We start from the raw sequence: 10000 nt of genomic DNA on the forward strand, positions 1-10000 counted from the left end.
ACCTAACCTAACCTAAGCTAACCTAACCTAACCTAAGCTAACCTAACCTAACCTAATATGAGATTCAGGGCCTCTGTAACACGGTTTTTTGGACTTTGCTCCTTATCAAAGCATTGGATGTAGCTGAAAGTTGACATATGTATATTTTACAACCACACACAAATTTTGTCAGCATTATCAATACCTAAACCCGATAGTTTTAATTTTTATCGAGTAAAAATGATTTAGCCGACGCCATGGCCAGTGATAACGAGCCAAGAGTCGAAAACATTCATTACGTAAGCAACGTAAACACCTTTTGACAAAATTTTGCCCTGCCCATCCACCAGACACCCATTCACCTTGTTCCATTGGCTCTGAAACCCATAACAGTCAAGAATGGCTAACAAGATTTGGAATTGCCCCGTGGTTGCAAAACTGCATTTGTCTTACGACTTGCAACTTTACACAGTCAAGAGAAAGCCCGTGGCCATATTTACTATAGCCTGAATAGGTAATTATTCAGTTTCTAGTTTAAATCCAATGTTCATGGTCTGATTTGTATTTAGCATAACATGATTATAATACTTGTAATGTCATTCAGGCTTTTGAACATTTCCATTAACTATTCACTATGCCACCAAGAGAGAGAGAGAAAGAGAGAGATTGTTTGTAGACAGTCTTTATATAACTATTTTTGTTGAAATAAGAATTTGGTGCTAAAATCTACATCAGACCAACGGATCATCCGATATAATTTTCTTTCTTCTTCTTAGGCCGTACGACCGTGTTGGCTATGTTTTGGGCATGACTGCAGGTGCAGTAAGGGTCACCGTCAACCGTGCTTCCAGTTCCGTTCCTTCACCATCATCAGGATCACAAGTGCCACCTGTCTTTGATAACTTTACGATTGGTGTCATTCGTCGCTGTATCCACAGAAAGTTTGCCGAAAAGGAGCATTTTACTGTTGGTTCCTTGACAAATGACCTCAAAACAGCTGGCATTATTCCAGAAATGACATCATGGGCTTCAGTACTTCGACTCTTGCATTCTATGGGATTCAAGTATAAAACTCCCCAACGTAAGATGTATGTAAGGAAGGAATCTCTGGAAATTGTATGCCGCCGGATAACTGCTCTCCGTGATCTACGACGCCTGCGGGAGGAGGGGAGAGTGGTCTTTTACATAGATGAAACCTGGTTCACGACAAGGATGGCCCACAACAGGGAATGGGCAGACACTACGCAGGATATCACCAGCCCCACTTACAGTCGTCAGGTTCCTCCTGGAGAAGGTGAGCGTTTTGTGGTGGTGGCAGCTGGCATGAATGAGGGCTTTATAGATGGTTCATACCTGTGTTACCTGGCCAAGACCAATCAGGGAGACTACCATGGCGAGATGAATGCAAAGTTGTTCAAACAGTAGCTAACGACGCAACTTCTGCCATCCCTTCCCGAGCCATCTGTACTTGTGCTTGATAATACACCATATCATAGCACACTGCTCGAGGAGAGTCGATGCCCCACATCAGCAACCAAAAAGGCAGATCTCGTCAGGTAATTATAATGACTTCCAATATATATATATATATATATATATATATATATATATATATATATATATATATACATATATATATATATATATATATATATATATATATATATATATATATATATATATATATATATATATATATATATATATATATATATATATATATATATATATATATATATATATATATATATATATATATGTATATATATATATATATATATATATATATATATATATATATATATATATATATATATATATATATATATATATATATATATATATATATATAAATTGTTCGCAGAGTCAATTAACCTATTTTACTGGGAACTTGATCAAATTTCACTTTATTTCTTGTACTACATGTAACAATTTATGATCTATCTTTAAGGTATTAATGTTCTATCATGTTCTCTCGTCAGGTGGCTAGAACAGCGCAAGATATCGTTCCGACCTTCTGCCACACGCTCGGAGCTGCTTCTTATTTTCCAAAAGAATCGGCCGGAGCGAAGGTATGAGATTGACAACAACATCCGTGAATGGGGCCATGAGGTTGTGCGTTTGCCCCCCGCTCACCCCGAGCTCAATGCAATTGAACAGGTGTGGGGGTTCATGAAGAGACACGTACGTTCCTCCCTCCGTCGATTTACTCGATCAGACCTGCAGGACAGGTTGGAGGAAGCCAGGCTTTCTGTTACCCCAGAAGTGTGGGCAGGAGCAGTTCGGCAATCCCGTCATTTCGAAGAGGAATATTGGGAGTCGGACAATATCAGAGAGACAGTAGAACCAGTCATCATTAGCCTGGCCAGTGACGATGAGGACGGGGAATATGATCTTTTCCTCGAGAGTGATGATGACTGCATTTTGTAAATAAATCATGAATAGTTTTAGGAGTTTTATTTGTACATCTAATGGAAATTTATAGAAGTAAAGTGAACATAATTCATTTATCCTTTAAAATAATTACTACATGTAGCAAAACAAATAGTAATAAAGATGATAATGCAATGAAGGAATGATACCATACTTTATCTTTAGCTTCAACATCGGCAATAACATACCTAGTTGCCATTATTTGTCAGCTTAATGAAATAACCTATCATCTAATGTTCAACTTAATTTCTGAGGAGGCCATGGCTTATTGCACAGGGAAAAAACATGACAAAGACTTTATGAATGGCGGAACGATACATAATGTGGGTGGGGTATCTGTGCTAGCGTAGTAATACTACAGTAGCAGTAGTGCCGCAACAGTAGTATACATGAATTAAATGTTTAGGCCAACTGCTGGGATCCTTGAGGATCATTTAGCACTTCTTACATCTACTCGAGAAATGAGTTTTTGTAGCCAAAATTTAAATTTTCTGATCCAACAATGCCCATGATAGCCTTCAGTGCTCTCCTGAATTATAACGAGGCCAAAGTGGATGGAGCCTCATGAAGTCATCATTCTGACTATAATTATTGGTGAAGGTTTAAAGCCAAAATACGGTACCGGCTAATTTTTTTTTTTTTTTTTTTTTTTTTTTTTTTTTAGAGTAAATAGGTAGGTAGATAGACAATAAATAAAAATTGCTTGACATTGGATATGGCAGTTATCAAATCAAGCTTGTCTACTACGTTTTTGAAAATTACCAACTATTCCCTACACCTTGTCAATCTGATTGTGACCTGTAAAGTAGACTGTAATTTCTTAGGAAACTTATTTTGGGAGTTAGACTAATAATCGAAGTGTTTTTGTATTTATTAACATATTTTGTTGGTTTGTTCAATATGACAATTATCATTGGAGAGGTTTCAGAGTTCATAAAGATGTACTGCTTTGCTTTTATTTAAACTAGTGTGTCATTGTTGGCAGAGGTATAGCCTTCGTTACGTATAGCCAATCATCGATCGAGAAAGAGGTAAGGAATGCCGTCATAGGTTATGTAACAAGTGCATTCGAAACCTTTTCTCTGAGTAAGTTGGCCCGTCTTCAAAAAACGTTACTTTTACATTATAAGTACCAAATTTATTCAACCTACGTAATGCAGAATATAGTCAAAATTCATGAGTAGATATAATGTGCATTCTGAATAAGCGTTACATATATGAAATTCAGAGATAAAAAAAAAAAATATTGCGAAAAAACCGTGTTACAGAGGCCCTGAATCTCATAGTAGTAGCCGTATCATTACCTAGCGGAGGGGGAGGGGGTCAGCTCCCTGCAACCATCCCTTACACAGCCATATTCAATTTAAGACCGCCTAAAGCCCTACTTATGTTGGAGGGTAAAGGTGAGCTGCACCTATCTGACTTATTACCCAATACACAATAACCTCACGAATAAATGAGCACCAACTGTAGTTTTGTGAGATATTCTTGATTCTATTTCCGCAAATTTATAACTAAATCTAACAGCAATATATTCATATACAAGTAACAGATAGTAGGTTGGCCAGGGCACCAGCCACCCGTTAAGATGATACCGCTAGAGAGTTATGAGGTCTTTTGACTGGCCAGACATTACTATATTGGATCCTTCTCTCTCGTTATGGTTAATTTTCCCCTTGGGTACACACGCACACCGAATGGTCTAGTCTATCTATTTACATATTCTCCTCTGCCTGCATACACCTGACTACACTGAGATTAACAAACAATTATTCTTCAACGAATGGGTTAACTGCTGCTCTGTAATTGTTCAGTGGCCCCTTTCATCTTGGTAAGGATAGAAGAGAAATCAAACCATTGTTCTCTGGTCTTGGATAGTACCATAGCCTCTGTACCATGGTCTTCCAATGTCTTGGGTTAGAATTATCTTGCTTGATGGTACACTCGGGCACACTTTTGTATCTTATCTCTCTCCCTCTTGTTTTGTTAAAGTTTTATTTTCATAGTTTATATAGGAGATATCTATTTTAATGTTGTTACTCTTCTTGAAATATTTAATTTGTCCTTCTTTTCTTTCTTCACTGGGCTATTTTCCTTGTTGGAGTCCCTGGGCTTTTAGCATCCTCCCTTTCCAACTAGAGTTGTTGCTTAACAAGTAATAATAATAATAATAATAATAATAATAATAATAATAATAATAATAATAATAATAATAATAATAATAATAATAATAATAATAATAATATGAGACTTTTCAAACTAAGTTCCCTTAAAAATGGATACTTAAAAACACCCTTTTTCGCTTCTTGTTTTTTAATAAAACATGCCTTCTGTCACACCGAAATGTTTTTTTGGTAATCTCAACTCAGCACTTAGAACCACAGGCGAGGCAAATAGTGTCACTTTGACTTTTAATAACGCAGTGATCTTAGCAGTACTTTTTTTATTCTTTCGATGTTACCACAGTGATGCAAAAGAAAATCTTTAAAAAAGTGTTTAGTTTTTAGTAAAACTGGCACCTGATTGGGTATTCAAGTCACGTTATTCTAGTTTTGTTAAAATGCTACTCCCAAGTAAAATGTGGATAATCATCGTTGGTAAAAAACTATGACGTTTGGGGGACGTCTTGCTATGCAAAATACAATCGATGATGTAATAATGACATAATCTATGTTTTTAACATACAGACGAACAAACGAGAGCTCAGTCTGAAGAGCTATGAAATCGAACTGGGTCAAATTTCATTTGGATTTTTAAACCACTTCCAGACCAAGCGCCACTTGGATTTCTATATCAAACAAAACCTTGGACTTCTCTCTTTTTTTTTCTTTTTTTTTTTGAGTGAAAGTACTTAAATTTGATAACTTGCTGGTGGAGCTATTGTATAAAATTACCAACGTTTTCTTCTCTAGACATTATTCTCTGGGACGTATACTAAATCCCGCACAAGACCTCCTTCCATATTCTCTCTAGCAATTGAATTACACATGTTTACCATATTTGGGAATGTACTGTATGAATGATTAAGTGTGACGTAGGCACTTCTGTGACACATCCCATTTTCTTCCGAAAACTCTTCAGTTCCTTTGTAGTTATGTTAAGCCGGCCATGCACGCAGAGCACTGATCGTACAGCTTGTCCTTAAGGATTGGAGTGACGCTCAAATCCTGTGAGAAATGTCCACACACGCTACGGACTATCCTGCTTAGTTCAAGACGATTGGGCACACATGATTACATTTTTGGTTCTTGTTAACTAAATTTGGTACGTTGCCTAGTATCAAGTACAATTGGTAGCCTTCATCTAATTTTTGAAAATGCCAAATGTTGGTGCTTTTTACTTTCTTTATTTTTTACTGAATATAAATCTATGAAATCTGTCTTGAAATAATCATATGAAGGAACGTAATAGACATTCTCTGTTGGCCTCTACGTGGTAGAGCATTGTCCGCTACGTTGTTAACGTAATCATTTTTTTGGAAGTCATTATACGATTATCTTTTCCGTTTATCCCCATTAATCCAAGAGTCCAAGTGTCTCCTGAGAGAAATATCATAAATGGATTTTTAGACCTTTCTGGAGATTATCTCATGCTGAAGCACTACTGCACTCTTAATTAGACGTACTTTTTTCGCATTAATTTATAGAAATTTTAAAACGATAACGTTTACATAGGCAGAGAGAAATGTTAGAGAGATTTACATAAGTTAATAGAATTATCAGTAGCTATTTAATTTATCCTCTATCCATATTTTGCAACTTCGTCTTTTCCTATGAAGAAACTTGGTAAAACTTTATCAGAATATTAATTTTCTTCCCTTTGTTTCAGTATCTTTTTTAATCAGAATACAGAATACTATTGCACGAATAAGGCAGAATACTGTGGTTTTAAATATAGAATATACTATGAAAAAGGAGATCATAACTTGGTGATTGAAAATGTAAGGGGAAAACCTAATATAAAGAGCAATGAAATGCATAATATCACAGACAAGTGAAATAAAATCAATTTATCTTAAAAATATAAAGAAGCACTCCGACCAGGGGACGAAGTATGGAATACTGTACGTGTCACAATAGGGGAGTCAACCCCGTCAGCCTGTTAGATTGTGCCCAAACGCGCAGGAGACTGGCAGGCCATACTGCCAATCATGACGGGATTGGGCTGTCCGGTCAAACATCATGACAGGAAGAGAAGGCAGGCTAGTCATGCTGGGTTTGTCCTGTTTAAGAATTAGCGCAATCACGATCAAATTAGCATGCCAATCCTCTGCGTGTATGGCCTGCTTTACTTGTTGGGTATGAGTTATGGAGTCCAACGTAACAATGTGTGATAGCACCTCCTGTGGCTATTTCGATTCTATAGCCAAGGTTCAATTTGATTATCACAGTACTCCTGGTCTAGTGAATGATTAAAAAAAAAAATCATTGTGTTATTCCTCAAAGGTTAAAGTTTCCCAAGTGCAATTCTGGTAACGATTTATTAGTGATTTACTTTTAGTTTGTGACCTGGGAGTGGGGGTCCAGGGGGGGCTGGCCCCAGCTAGGTCTGTGACCTAGGAAGGGTTACCCGGGGTTGCACCCAAGCTGCTAGGTCTATGACCTAGGAGCTACAAGGTTAGATTAGGTGGGTTTGTTAGGTTCTGTGGCCTTTCAAAAATTTCGAAAGCGTTTAATAATCACGTTTTGTCCTTTTTTTTTTGCACACCCAAAGTCCCAGGTTCCCACCTGTCTCCCTCAGGAAGGGGGTTGTCCATAACGGTAAAACGGCTCAATAGCCGTGGTAATAACGGTCAAAATCGTTGAAAGCACACTATTTGCTGATGGAAAGGTTGTTTTTCAAATTAGAAATGATGTCCCATATTGTTCTATAATTTTACCCAATGGTGTACAACGAAGGCGAAAATCAACAAATGAAGTATCGAAGGATTATGAAGAAAAGGGGACCGGGTTTATAGCAGTTTGGAGGTGAGAATCGAGTAACATTTACGCGTGTTTAGTCAATATTCATGTTGCATAGATTTGAATTTAATATGTTCATTAACCTAACTTAGCACATCCAATAACAACATTACCAGATAGTTCATGATATCTAATAGGAATGTAATCATTGGCGTTTTCACTGCTATTTTCTCATGAACTTGTGCATAACTTACCGAAGTTTAAGAATTATAGGTTAAGCTAATAAACAACGGTTTTCTTTCATGTATTAACGCTGAAAACATAAAACCTTAGGATAGACAATCGAACTTGCTTACATGATAACTAAGAAGACTAAGCACTGAAAAAAAATAACTTATTGAATTTTAAACATGGTACTTAACCTAATAAAAAACGTTAGTTTTGTATTAAGATAGCCTAAATCTAGCAATCGTGCTAAGCTAAAGGCTAGGATTATTTCAAGATTGCTATCAAGGTTACTGCACTTTTAACTTATATTTGCCTTTTGATATAAGCAGTAAAGACTTACGCCTTGGGCTAAACCATAGAAGGCCTTGGCCTTTATTACAAATTTTATTCTGTAATTGTCAGGTTATAAAAAAAATCAGTGGTCACTATGTTGTGCTGGAGAGATGTCTGGAGTAATGTTATCACTCCAAGAGTAGCACAGTTTGGAAAGGTTACAGTGCACAAAGGACAAGGATTCTATCAATCAAAGGAATTACATTTCATTGGCATAAGTTGTAAATTTCAATTCATTTTGACTGTTGTAATTAAATTTGAACTAAATAATCTATTCAATATACCATGCCCCATTAAATTGTATATCGTTGCAAGTTTCAGATAATAACTTCCTTCATAGGTGTAGACTTATCAGTTCCTTCTTTTCTTGATCACAATGCTCGGTCACTCATAGTTAATTTTAAAAGACAATTGTTTTGGCTGATGCGTTTGACAGTGAACAGAGTAATGAGAAAGTCTAGCATCCTCATTAATGTTTTTCCTGAGGCAGAACTAACTAATTTAGGTTTTCGGTCCTTTGAAATTAAAACCCTCAAAATGGACTTTAATGCTTGTGGAGGTGTGGAATCAAATGCTAGTATTCTTTTTTTTTTCTTCTTCTTTTTTTTTATAATAAAGATCGCCGATCTTGTACCTCATATGTTATGTTCTTTTCCGCAAGATACCGATATTTTTTTTTCTATTTATTTTTTTCCCCTGATTGGAGGCTTGGGTAAATGTGTTTAAACATCTTTTGAGAAAACGTCTAAATGGGTTTGCTGAAGGTGATCATCTCTTTGCAGGTTTAGAATTTGGCTTCCATAAAGACCTTGGAGAATATGATGCCTTTCTTACAATATCCACTGCTGTAAAGAAATCCATTGTAATTCTTACCGTCTGCTCCGTCAGCAAGTTATCAAATATAAGTACTTTCATTAAAAAAAGGAAAATCGAAAGTTTCGTTTAATGTATAAATCAAACCGGTGCTAGGTCCCGAAGGCGTTTAAAAATCAAAATTAAATTTGGCCCGCCTGAAAAACTCTCTTAAATTCCTCTTCAAACTATGCTCTCGTTTCTTCGTTTGTACTGTACGTTAAAACAGAGATTATTTCATTATTACATCATTGACTGCATTCTACATAGGAAGACATCACCTAAATGTCATTATTTTTAAACAAGTAATAATTATCCACATTTTAATTGGGAGTAGTATTTTAACGAAACTAGAATCACGTGACTTGAATATCCAATCAGGTGACAGTTTTACTAGGAAACTAACAAAGACTATATACTGAAGGGAAACTAACACTTTTCAAATAATTTCCACCGCTAATTTTTCAGTCTTTTTTCTAATCTACCATCTACTTTTACATCAATTTCTGTGGATCCTCTCCCAAGTTCTTGTCTCAGTTGTTATCTAAATCATAAAGATTTTGTTTTGCATTATCCTGGTAACACCGAAAGAATAATAAAGTTCTGACAAGGTGACAGTGATATTAAAAGTGTAAGTGACACTATTTGCCCCACCTTTCTTTGTTAATATCAAGTCGGCACTTGATATTAACAAGAAAGCATTTCGGTATGACAGAAGGCATGTTGTGTTCAAAAGCAAGAAGTGAGAAAACGGTGTAGTCTGTTGGATCCATGTCTCTTGCTTATCTTAAATTGCATTTTAAATTATTGAACCATAGGCTCCATGCATTCTTTAAAATGGCAGCTCACCTTTACCATCCAACCTAAGTACAAAAAGGGTTTTGTAAGGTGGGGGGATCGCCTGGTAAGGATACGGCTACTACTATGCATTTCTTGGCAGTGTCCAATTGATTTTCGCTGATAAAATCCTACTAAAACATCGAATATGGGTCACATGTTGGAAATAGGTATTTGAAGCCACAGCCTAATTGGCAAAAATATGCTATAATGTCTAATGTGAATAATAAAGGCACTTACCATAGTTAATCTAAGAAATTGAAAGGGTAATTTAGCTAAATTTAGACGCATCCAGAGAGAGACTATGTAGACGTCATTACTAAAAGCCCTCTCACTCATTGATACTCTACTGTAGTATGATGTAGTTACTAGACATTCCAGTCATTTAGCTACTTTATGAATGAAGACACACAAACAGCTACCCTATACACTTCTTC

General features: G+C 36.2%; 1 pseudogene; it reads left to right on the forward strand.

Moving 5' to 3' along the window:
• Positions 1-407: 407 nt before the first annotated feature.
• Positions 408-10000, forward strand: part of LOC137659769 (uncharacterized) — a 23595-nt pseudogene continuing 14002 nt past the window's right edge.

This window comes from Palaemon carinicauda, chromosome 20 (genome assembly GCF_036898095.1).
Source record: "Palaemon carinicauda isolate YSFRI2023 chromosome 20, ASM3689809v2, whole genome shotgun sequence".
In the NCBI taxonomy this organism is placed as follows: Eukaryota; Metazoa; Arthropoda; class Malacostraca; order Decapoda; family Palaemonidae; genus Palaemon; species Palaemon carinicauda.